Source organism: Stenella coeruleoalba, assembly GCF_951394435.1.
Source record: "Stenella coeruleoalba genome assembly, chromosome: 9".
Classification (NCBI taxonomy): domain Eukaryota; kingdom Metazoa; phylum Chordata; class Mammalia; order Artiodactyla; family Delphinidae; genus Stenella; species Stenella coeruleoalba.
In genome coordinates, this window is record NC_137155.1 from 28,632,574 (window position 1) to 28,648,432 (window position 15,859).

A 15,859-nucleotide genomic window follows, 5' to 3' on the forward strand; every position below is an offset into this window, starting at 1 on the left:
CCTGGAGGGGTGGGATAGGGAGGGTGGGAGGGAGGGAGACGCAAGCGGGAAGAGATATGGGAATATATGTATATATATAACTGATTCATTTTGTTGTGAAGCTGAAACTAACATACCATTGTAAAGCAATTATACTCCAATAAAGATGTTAAAAAAAAAAAAAAAAAAGAATATGAAATGTTATTACAGAGCAGATTTCGTAAGAAATTTGATCCATCACTATGGTATGATACCAGACTTTCAATCATGTTGTACTATTAGAGTTCCATTTTTAATGTTGCCTGGGCCTGGAACTATGTTCAAAATTGAAGAATAAAATGAGTTTGGAGAAAATGCATTTATCCCTTTCATTCATATCTCCACCTCGGTCATGCTCTGCCTACCTTGTTGATTGCTCCCAGGAATTCAGTTGAAAATAGTATGTATTGTTTTGGCACTTGCTGTGTGCCCAAAAAAAAAAAAAAAAAAAAAAAAAAAAATAATGGGTTATCAAAGAAAAAAAAGCCCTCATCTCTGTGGTGTAATATTTTCAGCATGGTGAACTTGAAGTTACCAACAGGACATTACTGAACTTAGAGACTTGAAGAGATGGGCACAGTCACCAGCTGAGACACAACTCAAGCCAACTCTAGCACGACACTGCCAGTACTGCACCATCCTTCCGGGAGACCAACAGGAACATGGTAGCAAGTTGATTACACTGGAAACTTTCCATCCGGGAATAGACAGCGAATCATCTTGACTGAGATCAATAATTATGTATATATTCCATCACTGGCTGCTTCTCCTACCCACAAGGCTTCAGTGAGCACTAATATCTACGTAAAGGTCAACAGAACGTTTGCTCCCCTGATATGAGATCCATATAAAATCATACTGAATATTAAAGAACCTCTCCCAGCAGAGGAGAATTGCTGTGGGAACATGATCATGGGACAGAGTGGTTCTACGACATACCATACAGAAGCTGCTGGCCCGATAGAACAATTAAATGGATTTTTAAAGGTGCGGCTACCTGCTGAGGAATGATCATCTTGAGCATATAAGGCGTCATCGTCCAGGACCCAGCATATACCACAAATCAATTACAGTTATATTTCTTTACCAGGTTAAATACATGGAGATGGAAGTATACATTATGGAAAATACATAATACATGGAAGGGAGATGTAGAAGAGATCATGGTTTTTAAGAATCCTGGTTTCCTTTCTTTGGAAATTAGTGCTTCCAGTTCCTGAAATTCTAGGTTCTGCAATTCTGGATGTCTTATTCTCATAAAAAGTAAATACTTCTCCAAGGGGACGAAGCAAGAGCCCCACTGAATTGCCACCTCTCATTCCCCAGCTGCACAGACGGTCGTCTGCTGAGCTCAGAGCTGAATTGCCCTCGGAGGAAGGTCTCTGCCTCACCCAACGTTACACCTTCTTTGCAGGGACAGCTGCACCGAAAGTTCTGACAACCTTACCTCGATTTTGGACATCTCTGAAGGACTAGCCCAGATCCAGAGTTTCACTTGTGCCAGATGAAGCCTCTGCTGCAACTGTCAGTTCAACTCCTCCCCCTCCCCAGTCCTGTTCCCCTCACTCGCTCACAGATGCTGGTCCACAAGTCCCTCTTATTCAACTACTTGCTTGATAATCTCCATTCTAATATCTACTTCTGGCCAAACCCAAACTACGATGATACCACTGATCTCAATCTCATCTTCAAAGACTTGTCCCAAATTCTCTACCTTTTATTTTTCAGCCTACTTCATACCAAAGTTCTACGACTTTTTTTTTTTTATTCTTTCTTACTCGTACATCTTTAAAAAAAAAATACCTGAAATATTGCTCGTGAAATCTGGCATTCAATTTTCAGAGTACATTTATATTTTCTAAAAATGAGCATTTCATCAGGAGCAGGTATCCACCTCTGAATGAAATTACTCCATTCCCCTACCACCTCATCATAGATAGAACACAGTCTGGCTTCTCAGTAGATCTGAGTGTTGCAAAGGGAAAGCAACCAAGAAACTACTGTTCAATTGAAACAAAACCACCGACCTTTTAGCCAAGTCCCACATGTCATCTCTTGGTCTAAAATTGCATCACTAAAAATAGAAGTTTCCTTGTTCCTCTAAAATAGCTACCAAGATTAATGTACAGGTTTCCTTACAATTTTAACAAGTGTAGAGGTGGTGAGGCCTTCTCTTTTCAACTGTGAAAAAGGCTTTTGTGAATTATAAAGCCTATTTGACTTTTGAACACCTCGTTAAATCTTTATGTAGTTTTAGAACTTGCTGGAAAAAAGGACTACTCACTTTTCAAACCCATTCAGGGTATAAGTACTGCTGAAGTAAATAGGGTGTTAAAATAAAACTCTTAACTAGGCCATTATATTGGTGAGATAAACAGTACTGCCAGGTAAAATTTCTCATGTTAAATTGGTCTTTATTTCCCAAACCTCTTACTTTTCTTTCCTCAAGCTGTCTAGCACCATGAAAATTCACAGATCTCAGGTACCGGTTTTGTTTTTCCTTTCATTTTATCCCCCTCGTTTCAAAAAGATCACTTCCAGAGCAAAGAAGCAATGTTCTAGTTGGCTCCTAAACCATGTATTTTCAAGTAATTGGGAAAACTAGAATTGAGTCACAAGACAAATTTTTCTCTGTATCTATTAAAAGTGTACGGATAAGAAATTAGTCACAGAATCCAAGGTGCTTCTTGACACACCAATATGTAGTGTATGAGCAAGTATACTAAAGCAAGCAGTCAAGTTCGCTGCAAATGGTACATCACAGTACCCATATCTTGAATCAACCCCTACCTCCATAACTCAACTTTCTTCCCAATTTGTCCTTTATGTCCCTCGATTCTAATGATCAGCAAATCCTAAAGTCAATTACAGAATTCATCTCCCATTTTTTCTCCAATACTGCATACGATTCTCACCACAGATGTAACTGCTATGTCATTTTTTAAAAGACTTGGAAATAACTCGAGTGTATAGTAGATTAATGATACTGTAATTGACCTTAACATAAAATCAACATCCAGTACATGCAGGATTGAAGAGAGGAAACATTGTTTAAATTATAAGAGAAACAAGCTTGTAATTTGTAACAGGACATCCAATGAAATACATCATTTAATGTGTCTTTAGGGAAATTACATTCAGGAAAATAGAAATACTTGACTTCCTGTTTCTCTTTCTATTTCTCCTCTCTCTTCCTCTCTTTCTTGTTGCCTGTAGGTGTAGTATTTCTTTTAGGACCTCAAACACAGCACTACATGAGTCCCATAGAAAGCTTTCAATAGGAAATCAATGAGTAATTGAATTTAAAATTGATTGAATTAAAACACATTACAGCAATAAATCTGTATCAGCAGAAAGGCAAATCTATTTCCCAAACAAGATCAAAGAAGCAGACCAACTGCATTACGTGACTTCACTGAAAACCGAAGCTTCTAAAAGGCTCACAGAGTAAGATACAAAAATACATCTAGTAACTTCGGTAGAACTCTTTAGGAACTACAAGATCTTTGAACAAGATAAGGTAAATTTGAAGAAAATTTTTATTTGCTCTCGTAATAAATTCCAGTTAAATAATTATCTCACACCAGATAAGCAGTATATAATTCTCATACTTGAAAAAATAAACAGATATTGCAAGATTGTAATTCAAAATATATAGTTGCTGATACTAAGCCCGGCCAACTCACAAGCTTCAAAGATCTGACTTAACTCAGAACTCACTGTCCAACAGTCCCCGGAATCTATGGCAGATTGAGTGGAGCCAGTAAAGTGAGAAATGAACAGGCCTGAAGCATTTTAAAATGAAAGTGACAAGTTACACCAAACTGAGCAGTTTAATAGCTTTCTTATAGTGCATGACAGTGGGAAGTATCTTTTACTCAAGATTCAGTACAGTCAACTAGGAATTTAAAACCCTGGTATGGGTTCATGGGATGAATGAATTCCACTTGACTTTCAGTTCACTAAGAGAGCAAATCACCTCCCCTCTACTTGCTCTGTGTATCTGCTTTATAAACGGGTGATAATCTCATCTCCCCTTGCCTCTCAGCAGATGACGTGAGGTTTAAGTGAAGATTTTAAGGGGAAAATATCTATAAATAATGACAAAATGTTGTAACTGTCCTCAAGTGAATTTAACCTTTATACATCATTAAAGCATCCGTAGCTCTCTTTGGAATCTACCACAGGCTCATCATAACCAGATGTTTTGTTACTGTTGTTTATTTTTGCCTGCCTTTTTCTTACTTTATACCTGATGAGATTCTGAATAACGTGAGAGACTTCTAACTAAAGACTCAGTCCTCAGCTTCACACAGTTTACCTCCGTCCTCAACACTTTACCAGGAAAAAAAAAAAAGACACATGGGAACTACTTGTAACTACAAGATCGATTGATGGATTCATTTCTTTATCCACTAAACACTTAATATCTGTAATTCCTCAAGCCTTCTTTCAGACATTAGAAATACAAAGATGAATACGGTATCGTTTCCTCATGCTAAGATCTCACAATCTGTAGCCTGAAGATCCCTAAGGGGTTGGACTCTTCCTGACTCCTGGGGAGTAATCATCACCAGCATCCCACTCAGAGCCACTCAGTCTGGGAAACACCGGCTGTAATAACAGGCCTAGGACTATACCTTATGAGGCACTTCTGGCTTTTTGTGAAAGCAGTTTGTCCCCACATCACAACCCCATTCCATGACCTTTGCCTTTTTTCAGTCAAATTCTTATAGCCTCTGCACAGTAGGATTCACGACAGTTCAGTTCTCTAGTGAGGTGTTTAAGAGCCCCTACTGCATGGCTCTACTCTCTGGATTCAAATCTTGGTTCTTTCATTTACCAGCTATATACACTGAGGCAAGTATGGAAGAGTTCTATGACTCATTTCCCTCCTCTGTAAAAGAGTGGTAGTAATAGTACCTAGGGTGTTAGGAGGCAAATGAATTAATATCCATAAAGCACACAGAATGGCATGTGGCACATGGTAAGGACTCAGTGTCTACGAACCATCATCATCATCATCACTACTGTGTGCCGTGGATAAACGTACAGGTGGTCAGTAGCACAATGCTTAATACTGAAGGGTCTACTCCCAAAAGCCCAATGGCCCAATCAATTTGAATATTCCCTCAACATCCTTTCTGTGTAAGAAGAAGCTAGGCCAAGAATGGCTAACTTGATATCATAGAATGGAACTTCATAATTAACTGACTTTCCCTAGGACCCAGAAAATTTGATCTTGGAGCAAAAAGAGACACAGCCTCTAGATCTCTCTTCTAAACTGAATGGTATTTGCACTTACCCAGGGCCAGTGTGCACACTAGTAATGCCTTTGCAGAGAAACTCTACAGAGTCAAAATATCCTCTCATAAATCTGGTCCGCCTCCAGCATTCCTCCACAGTAGACGGTGACTCGAACCCCTACATTTACATAAGCCAGAAACCTTGCATTCACCCTTCATCTATCCTTCTGAGAACTTCATTTTCAACATCTATCTAATCAATCATGGATCCCATTGGACTTTGTTTTTGAGCTATCTCTGGAGCCTATCCCTGTTTTTCCATTTTCATTCCCAGTCATCGTGACCCTTTACCTGAACTATAGTAACTTATGCCATGGCCACTTTGATTCCTCCTTAATTCATTCCCCCCCCCCTACAGCCACCAGAATAATCTACTGAAAACACAAATGTGAATGTGTCTCCCCTCTTTCTTATTAAAAAAATGACTTTCATGGTCCCTGGAATGAAATACAAGATCATTGTCGTGACCTACAAGGCCCTCCAGGATCTATAGATGACGTCGACCCAGGTCAAGGAACATCTTCCCCGACTTCTCTCACAGACTGGACTTTTCCAAATCCCCTAGGCAACCAAGCTTTCATCACTTTCACAATCGTGACCCTCTCCATCCAGAGAGCTCCCTAACCCACACATTGTCCCTATTCTTTTGACCTACTAACGCCTATTTCTCCCTCAACTATCCACTCTAGATCACTTTCTCAACGAGATCACACTAGGTCAGCTCATCTTTTAGAAATCAGTCATCTCCTTCCTGACACTTAACGCTGATATAATTGTTATTAACTGTACAGTTTATTTATCCTAGTCCCCCCACTTGTCTGTATTCCAGGACCCCTGGTTCCAGTGGATACCCAAAACCATGGATAGTACCAAAGCCTATATATACTATTTCCTATACATATGTACCTATGATTAAGTTTAAGATTAAGGCACAGCATGAGAATATCCAAATTGTCAGCCAGCATCACTGCAGGGCCATTATTAAGTAAAATAAGGGTTACTTGAAACATAAGCACTGCAATACCCCAAACAGTTGATGTGGTAACTAAGAAGGCTGCTAAGTGACTAATGGGCAGAGTATGCGGGACAAAGGATGACTGACATCCGGGGCAGGATGGAACGGGACACTGAGAGATTTCATCACGCTACTCAGAATGGCACATAATTTCAAATTTATGAATTATTTCTGGAATTTCCCATTTTCAGATCATACCTGACCACGGGTAACTGAAACCACAGAAAGTGAAACCTCAGATAAGGCAGGGACTATTGGATTAACATGTTTGCCCAAGTTTAATGTAAGTTCCATGTTGGAGAGGGGCCTTGTATCTTCTACGCACAGTTGATGCCCATAGAGACTCAATACGGTTTTTGATCCACAAATAGTTCATGAGTTAATTGTGACTCCACAGAGTTACCGAAGGCCAATTAACGTTTCAGAGAGCTCTGATTTACTAAAATCTTGATTCTTAATTCCACATTTAATTTCAGAATAAGACAGAACCAACCTCAGTACCTAATGTCTCACTGTTCTTTTATTGACAGCAAATTCAGGTCTTGGTACTGGAAGTCTGCCCAACTCTTCACAAGAGAGCAAGGATTAGTACTTTATTCACATGCTAAAAAAAAATGATCATCATCTTTCATAAAATCAAAGATATAAATGTTACCTCCATCTTTGGGACCTTCCATTTTGCCTGAAATGGAAGGAGCAAATTTAAGAACCAGTTTAAAGGCCTTCAACTGTGTGGAGTATAAGAAATTTAAAACTATCCTTATATTTTCTAGGAAAACACATGTTTTAACTATGAAGAGAAATTTGGAACGTATTTCTCCCTTTGTATGAGAGTGTATTTAAACCCTGTATTAAGGCATTCTCTTTGCACTTTACATTTGCCTGTGGCAATGCATCTTGCAGGATGATTTCTCTGCAAGAAATCTTTAAGATAATAACAAAATTTACCCCCATACCCTTCCAAATATGAATTATTGAAAGCAAGTATACCCTTGGTGTATAAATTTCAAAAATCGTTAATGAATTTAAAAAGAAGAAATCATTTAGTCTATTTCAAGAAAAACACTTCATCTGTGTTTTCCACTTATATTTTTGGCCACTCCTTTTCAGCTTTCTTCAAAAATACTCCTTTTTCCAAGAGCAACTTAAACATTTATGTTCTCTTCAATTCTGACTTGGCAATCCTGGTAAATTTCATTTTTATTTACCAAATGTCTGCTTTCCATCCTGGGAGAGGATTATACTTCTCGACCCCTCAGATGTCACAACTGGTGACTTGCTTTGACTATGGAAACGTGAGCAGAAGTTTTATGTGTTACAGGCAGAAGCTGGAAGGGTCCATCCAAGCTTCATCCCATTCTCTTTTTCCTCTGCATAATGATGAATGAGGTTCCATATACAAGTTGTTCAGGAGGGCTGTATCCCAAAGATTTTTTAAAGTCAAATCCCAACCACCATAGATATGTAACAAAACAGAGAAGTAAAGCTTTGTTCCCGTGCAACCTTGAGGTTTGAGGGTGTTGTGCTATAGCGCAAGCACATCTACAAGGACTGACAGAGCTATCGTATTTCCTCACTCTATTCCTGCTCTCTAGCTCTGTACTCATAGCTTTAGCTGCCACCTGTATGTTAATTATTTCCTTCCCCAAAATCTTTTTCGCCACCAGGAACAATCACCTAATCCCTATATGCATTTTCTCCATGCCTCCTGAACGATTTTATCGGGCTGCTCTTCAGGCAATTGATAATCATAACCAAAACTAACTTTGTCATTTTTCTTTCAAAAACGTCATCTCCTTTCCCTTCCTCCAATACCACTCATCTGTGAGACTCATCCTCAACTGCTGTCTCCCTCAGCCCCACTCCATATCCAATTGATTGCCAAGTTTTGTCAGTTCTGCAACCCAAAAAGAGTTGATTCCATTCTCTTCATCTCCTTGCCAGAGTTCTGGTTTAGACCCTCATCATTAATTTCCTACGATTTTAAGACAAACCAGATTGTCTCCATTCCCAATGTTGCACGATCTCAATTTATTCTCCAAATTTTCACCAGCGTGGTCTTTCTAAAATTCAAATGTGATTTTATCACTTCACTGCCTGGAATCTACCAGTGGTAGCCCAAGCATTCTGTACAATGTCCAAACCCTTCGCGGAGCATTTGAGGTAACTCACTATCTGACTCTAACCCACCTTTTTATTTTTACCCCCAGATGCACCACCACATTCATCTTACCAATATGCCAAACCTCTTCCAGACGCATCATGTTCTTTCTTTTTTTTTTTTTTTTTGCAGTACGCGGGCCTCTCACTGTTGTGGCCTCTCCCGTTGCGGAGCACAGGCTCTGGACGCGCAGGCTCAGCGGCCATGGCTCACGGGCCCAGCCGCTCCGCGGCACGTGGGATCCTCCCGGACCGGGGCACAAACCCGTGTCCCCTGCATCAGCAGGCTGACTCTCAACCACTGCGCCACCAGGGAAGCCCCGCATCATATTCTTTTAAACCTCTGTTACTTTTCATGTTTTTGTCTGTTAATGTTGCTTTCCTCCCAACACCTGAATGGCTAACTCTCCTCATCTCTCTGAGCGAAAATCACAACTCCGGACATCACCAAAAGCGGGAAGCAGATACAAATGAGTCCTCGTGGACCCTATCCAATGCATGCATATCATATAAGAAAAATATATAGACAGAGGGATACAAATACAACCAAAGGCTAATAGGTCATGAAAACAGACGAAGTGAGGGTCTTTAAAAGGAAGGATTAAATAAAAGTATTCAGTAAAGAAATCCAATTGGGTACAAATGAAAAATGTTCTATTGGAGTTAGCTATTACCTGGTACAGAAGCTAGTTTGCAGGAGGTTAAAAAGTAAATGGAAGGTGAGACTTGGAAACACAAAGTGCAAACAATTCTCCTAACAAAGGGTAGAGCCTTCAGGACAGAGAGACGTGGTTCAAGGGCTAGAGGGGATACCTTAGCGGGAGAGAAATTTCCTCAGTTTAGGATATCGGAGTTTGGAGACACATTAGTCAGAGCTGCTAGAGGGAAATTAGAGTCAAAGGCAATTCTTTTTAAGGGAGTGTGGGTCTCAGACAGTGGAATGTTAGCTAACAATGGACTTGCTGAGAAACAGGTATTGCTTTGCCTGTAGAAGAAGAGGAGGAATACAGGAGGGAACTTTATGTTTAGTCACGTCCAGGTTAAAGCAAGAGCAGTACTACTAAGTACAAACAGCCTACAGATCTGACGGTATTGGTGGGATGGTAGATGAAAGGTCACAGTTGACCTTTTGTAAACCACATCCATTGATTTCCTAAGAAAACCAAGACCAAATGATCAGATTGTTCTCAGAGTGATGAAGCAGAATTGGATTTACCACGTTCCAACCTGTTTTCAAAACAGTATTTTTAATATGATTTTACCAAGAATCCTTGACAAAATCATTTGACAACATAAAATGAATTGTCTGTCTTTAAAAGTCAGAATGATATAGGAAGCCATATTTGAATGACGTGCAGAGCTGGACAAGGTATAAACCATGCAGATGTATATACAAAGCAACAAAGAGCCACAATAAATCCTTGAAAGAAACAGAATCAGAGAGAGGTACCACAAGGCAACATCATTTGTTTAAATTGTTATTTTTTGCTGAAAAACAGCCATATTTGGGGGTGTAGAATGAGCTTTCCTTACTGGAATCACCTAATTCCTTTGAAATTCATTTTCCCTTTGCTAAGCTGACCTAACAAACCAGGATCCCAATCCCAGTATGTATAGATGTGTTGAAGATTAGTTAGACATTGCTTATAAAGCACATGGTCAACTTAGCAAAAATTATTCTATAGGTATAAATTATGGATCTATGTACAAACACAGAAAAATAAAATTAAATGCTAGCTATAATATACTGCTTTGGGGGAATATTATTTCTAAGAGCTCAGAATTGTTTCTAATTAAAACTATCTTTCCTTAAACCAAGTGTCTAGAGATTCTACAGGTTCCTTTTGGCTAAGAAATATTTAAAACTCTGTGTTAGCAAAACACCTCTGACCTTGGACTTTCAGATTGGAGCACGCTTTGTTACAAGTACCTAGGTTTGGTGTTATAATGTCTTTGAGATATTTTATTGTATTGAATTTCTCTACACAGTTTGGACTTATTCTACACAGTTTGGACTTATTCTTAGAGATGTAATAAAAATTTATGTGGATAGCTGCATAGTCAATTGCTCTTAAAACACTTCTGCATATACTGTCATTAAAAACTACACGGGGATGTGTGTACAACATCAAAAATCCACACGAATGTTCAAAAGATTTCCACAGTCAGGTGTCTCACAACATTCTTGTAGCATTTTCTTTTCCCTTTTAGTCACTGATTTATATGAGAAAAACATACATGTATCTGCCATTAGGGGGAAAAAAGTACAACATCTCTTTTTATGCTCTGATTAACGTTGAGACACTTCAAACATTGCAAAAAGGCACTTCTGATGTTTTAACTTCTAGTTTTCATAGCCCTTTACAAGTCTGATTTTTCCTTTACTCGTGCTACATCACTTTAATTTATTCTTGCTACTCGGCCCCAGAAACAGACGGAACAGCCTTAGGCTTGCGGGAGCCGTTTGACCAATTGCTAGTTGGCAGAGAGAGGAAACACTTACACACAGCTCTCTGGCAGCCTGTGTGAAATGCATCAGCTCCATCTAGGATGGTGGGTAAGGGCCCACATCAAAAAAAAATACACCATTACAACTGATACTAGTAAGTCTCAGAGGAATTTAACTTGAATGGGAAAGTTCCAGTTCATTATCTTTTATCACTTAGTCACAACACCGTGCTAAATGATTTTTGTTAATATCTTCAGCCAAGCCATCACACAATGCCTTTTATCTTTTGTGAAAATTATTATCTAGTTTTTGCAATAAATAATGGGGGTAGAGACCAGATAGCTAGTTTAAGATGAGCATTTTAATGGTCAGGTCAACTAAGTAGAGCGTGTTCAATATCAGAGTCTTTTTTAGACACTTACTCAAGAAAAATAATGGAGAGTATACAATGGTGAAAAAAAAGTGACCACCAGGTAGAAGAAAAGAAGTACTAAAAGTCAGAAAATCATCCCAGATGCAGAAGCTACGTGACCATGTTACAGAAAAAAACTAAGTTCTAAACCTCTAACTTGCTTTTATATTTTTCTACCCTATTAAAGCACAATCATGACAAACAGACACATTCCCTGGAAGGCTAATACTTTGGCACCCAAAGCAATATTCTCCAACAATTTCTACTTGGGATTGAGCAGAGTGTAAAGACTGAGTGGAAGAAAGCCAAAGAACACTGCATATAACAGCTACTTATGAATTCTAGAGATGGGAGGCAAATGCCTAAATTATTCATTGAAAACAGGCAAAAAAAAGTCATCTTCCTATATCAAGATCAATTCAAAACAACTACTTATAAAACTTACATAAGTTATCAGAATATCGCATTGTATTTTGTAGAGTTAAACACAATTCTTGGTGATACTTTCTAGTTATGCCTTCTGTATTTGCCTTCTCAGAGAAGCCTTTTGTAACTACCCAGTTTAAAGTAGTAGAGAGAGGTTACTTCATCCTTTACTTTCTTTAGTTTTTAAAAAATTTTCCTTATCTGAAATGCTATCATCTGCGTGTACTTGTCAACTTGGTTACTTTCTGTTTCTCTCCCCCAATAATGTCAGCGAATAGGATGTAGACATCTGCTTTACTCATCCCTGCATCCCAGCCCCTAGAACAAGGTTGGCCACACAGAAGATGCTCACGTCATTCCTGAATGAATGAAAACAGTTGGCTACTTTCACCTAACTACCACGTTTCAGTTAGAATTTTTAACATGTATGCTTTTCAACTGAATTGAAAAACCTTATTTTATCTACCCCCCTACAAAAAAAAATTTTGTCTTAACAATCATAACAATCAAAAGAAAAAGTACAGAAATTTATCACATTATCACCACAGTAAAACATTCCTTCTATGTTTAATCTTTAATGTCTTTGAGTTGACCCATCTCTCTGGGGACAAGGCACACAATGTCTGCTGTTGCTATGTATTTGGGGATGTGGGTTAGGGGTGGGGACCATTTGAGAGGTTATCTTCTCCAACACTTCACATTCTCTTAAAACTTTAGACCAGAATCACTGGGGGTAGCATCTTCATACCAACACTGACCTGAACAGTACATAAGGGAATGAAGACACTAGTAATTGATGAAACCTTACCTTGATCTCCTCAGGAGCTGGTCAAGTACGTGTCTCTGAATCTGCACTGCAGGGTTTCTCTCTAGAACTTACCTTAGTGGCTTTCTTCAGTTTCAATGAAACAGTAGCAGAAATATCTGTCAAATATATGACAAAAGTCATAAATACAGTAAGGTCAAAAATGAAAGAATATCATGTAGGATGGATATGACTTATGTCAACTTAACATTTAAACTCCCAAATATAATCAGAAGTTTTACCTTCAGGAAAGCCTCTGGGAAGACCTGGGTCTCCTACAAAATTGCTCAGCTTCCTAGGAGAAAGGAAAATGAAAGAATCAAAGAGAGAAGGAAAAGCTGAAATGGAAGCAGTGGTTAGTCAACTGTTGTAGAACCAGTTACAAAGCACACAGGTGGAAATGATTACTTCCTTTGTGAAGGCAATTTCACAGAAGGTCCTGATCCCAAAACCTTCCCATCACCTCAGTACTCATCTGTGGGTTGGTATTATTTTCTTTTTTTTTTTAACATCTTTATTGGAGTATAATTGCTTTACAATGGTGTGTTAGTTTCTGCTTTATAACAAAGTGAATCAGCCATACATATACATATATCCCCATATCTCTTCCCTCTTGCGTCTCCCTCCCTCCCACCCTCCCTATCCCACCCCTCTAGGTGGTCAGAAAGCACCGAGCTGATCTCCCTGTGCTATGAGGCTGCTTCCCACTAGTTATTGATTTTACGTTTGGTAGTGTATATATGTCCATGCCACTCTCTCACTTTGTCACATAGCTTAAGTCTCTGTTCCCTGTTGATAGTAATAGCCCCTGGCGGAACTGTGACCTTAATTTGACTGAGTAACCTTATTTATGGAAGAGGGAGGAATAAACAAGAAAAACTGGAAGGGGTGAGTATAAAATACAGTGGGTGGTGAGATTCAAAAGAACATTTCACGTAGTCATGTGCTAACTTTTCTCTCCTCTCTTTCCTTTCTCTAACGCCAAGCAGTGAAGGAAGTGCTAGGGATGCTTTCGGCCTTTTCATTTGTTTTGTTCTCTACAACATGCAGGTCTGTTTTAAAAGGTGATGGATGCAAGAATTTCACTGCAAATAAAAGTTACAATACAATTACAGTATGTATAGCCTTCACCCATTTCCAGAACTTGAAGCAAAATGCCAACAAATTTTACCTAACCTTTTGCTACTTAAAGTAGATACTTTCTGCCCCCCACAAACACAGAGTTTTTCTTTCCTTCCAAAATCCAGTATTGTGTTTAAACTAACCAGTCTTGAAAATGTAACTTCATGAATGGCATTTAGCTTGTATCTCTATAATAGCAAAGTATTACCAACGTAGCAACTAAGAGTTTGAAGTTTTGAGAATTATTTACGGGGATCCTACCTATAATGTAATATTTTTAAATAGAGAGTTGTACAAAGGAAAGAGAGATGGGAGAACAGATAGACGGAGACACAGAGACAGAAAGACACAGAGACAGACACAGAGAGAATAAATCAGATCCAATCACGAACGGAAGCTCAAAATAGTTTAATTTTTTCCTTTGGTAACTATAACCTCCTTCCAAAGCTCTCCTGTTTTATTTGTCCTTCTTCTTCCTCCTTTCCCCGCAGCCCAGCCCTCTGGAATCAGAAGCGACCTAACTGCTTACAACACATCTTCCAGAGAAGCGTTAGGAGAAAATGGAACTAACATTTTAGTAGATATTATAAACTAGGTGTGTTAGGTATGCTATCTTACACAATTGCAAGTTCCTGGCTCTGTCATCATAACCATTTCACAGATAAGGAAGCTGGGGTTTCATCATTTGTTCACTGTTACCCAGCATCTAAGGGAGAGATCTGGATTCAAGTCCTGTTTTATCTGACCTTAAACTCTATGTCTTTTCAGCACAGGGCACAGTCTCTCCCTCCACCTCCTTATCCAGACTTTCAACTGGCCAGCAATTGGACTGCATTAACTAGCTCCACCAGAGGCTGAATAATGAGCGAGACTTAAAATGCTTTCCCTCCAAGGAGTGCACGTATTTACACAGGAGAAAACATCCTTAATTAGTGAAGGATTTCCTAAGGTAAACTTTCTGGGGTAAGCATCACTTTTCTGGTCGAGTGGCATTGGGGCTGAACGCTCCGCTTGATTCATTCATCAGATCATGGCTCTCAAACAGTCATATATATTTAGTCCCAAAAGACAACTAGCTAGGCATTGTGCTACACAGTGTATTTTTTTTTTTTTAGTGATTGTTACTGGCAGGCTTTGAAGCAGTTGCTCTAACATTTGGGAGAACAGTGTTTGCGGAGGGAATTTGATTCAGTTCTTAATCAATGCATTTGTCATGTTTCTAATTTTCTTTCCGTACCCTTCAAATGCTGTTGCTTCCGAGGCTTAAAACGAGATAACCTCAGTTTGATATTGTTATTGGCTCTCTTGTCTCCTGTAGGATATCTAGAGAGAGAGAAGCAACATGAACTCTTGGCAGTAACAGGCTTTTCCGAAGGAACTGACGCCTCACATTCTAGGGCCATTTGAACCGCTTTAGTCAGGCAACAAGGAGGAATAAATTAACCTCACTTGGTAGCCACTTCCTCAACTACAAATGGTGTTAATACCAGCATCCCACTGGGCAGCTGTCTAGAGCAATTAGTTTCACATATACCAAACAGTGTAAGAGGTCAGGGTCAAGTTTCCAAGCCAAAGTACGTGCCCTTGAATCTCCTTCTCTTAACTCCGTAGCTTTGTGGAATCCATTAACTCACTTTGTTTTCCTTGCTTAGGTTTTTATTGCATAAGAAGGAAATACTTACAGTATCTACCTAATTACTCATATGATTAAATGAGTGATGCAAATGAAGTGTATAAAAGAGTGCCTAAAGCACTCTGTGATTATACGTGAAATATATTTGTAATTCACTTAGTACTTCTGAAACATGGTATTAATGTGTTGCATCATATGTGGCAAGAAGGGATTCATTGTCATCATATTCTGCAGGCTATGAAAAAACAGGATTCATGTGAGGCTAGTAGCAGAGCACGTGTTTGGGACGGCATTCAATCCGCATAGGACAAAACAGGTAAATGCTCAAAGCAGGTAGAATTCACCCACTGCATAAAGAGGGGACTTGAGAAAAGAGACGGCCGGAGCACTGCAGGCAGGATGAGAACTCAGAGTGGCTTCTCAGAACCAAAGAGGGTGACGTCACCCAAAGAGGGTGACGTGCCTTAAAGAAGAAAATCAGACTTCATAAAAAATTGCTCAACAGATTAGAAA

At 39.1% G+C, this 15,859-nt stretch overlaps 1 protein-coding gene across 1 annotated transcript in view; it reads right to left on the reverse strand.

Annotated features, from left to right (window-relative positions):
* The window catches only part of LOC307191450 (uncharacterized protein), a 447,023-nt gene that overhangs the window by 112,265 nt on the left and 318,899 nt on the right, over positions 1–15,859 (reverse strand). Inside the window, exons 11-12 of the transcript XR_013829784.1 lie at positions 12,834–12,886; positions 12,667–12,710 (exon numbers count right to left, since the gene is read on the reverse strand). The gene's annotated coding sequence lies outside the window, so the exon portion shown is untranslated. The remainder of the gene's footprint in view (positions 1–12,666; positions 12,711–12,833; positions 12,887–15,859) is intronic.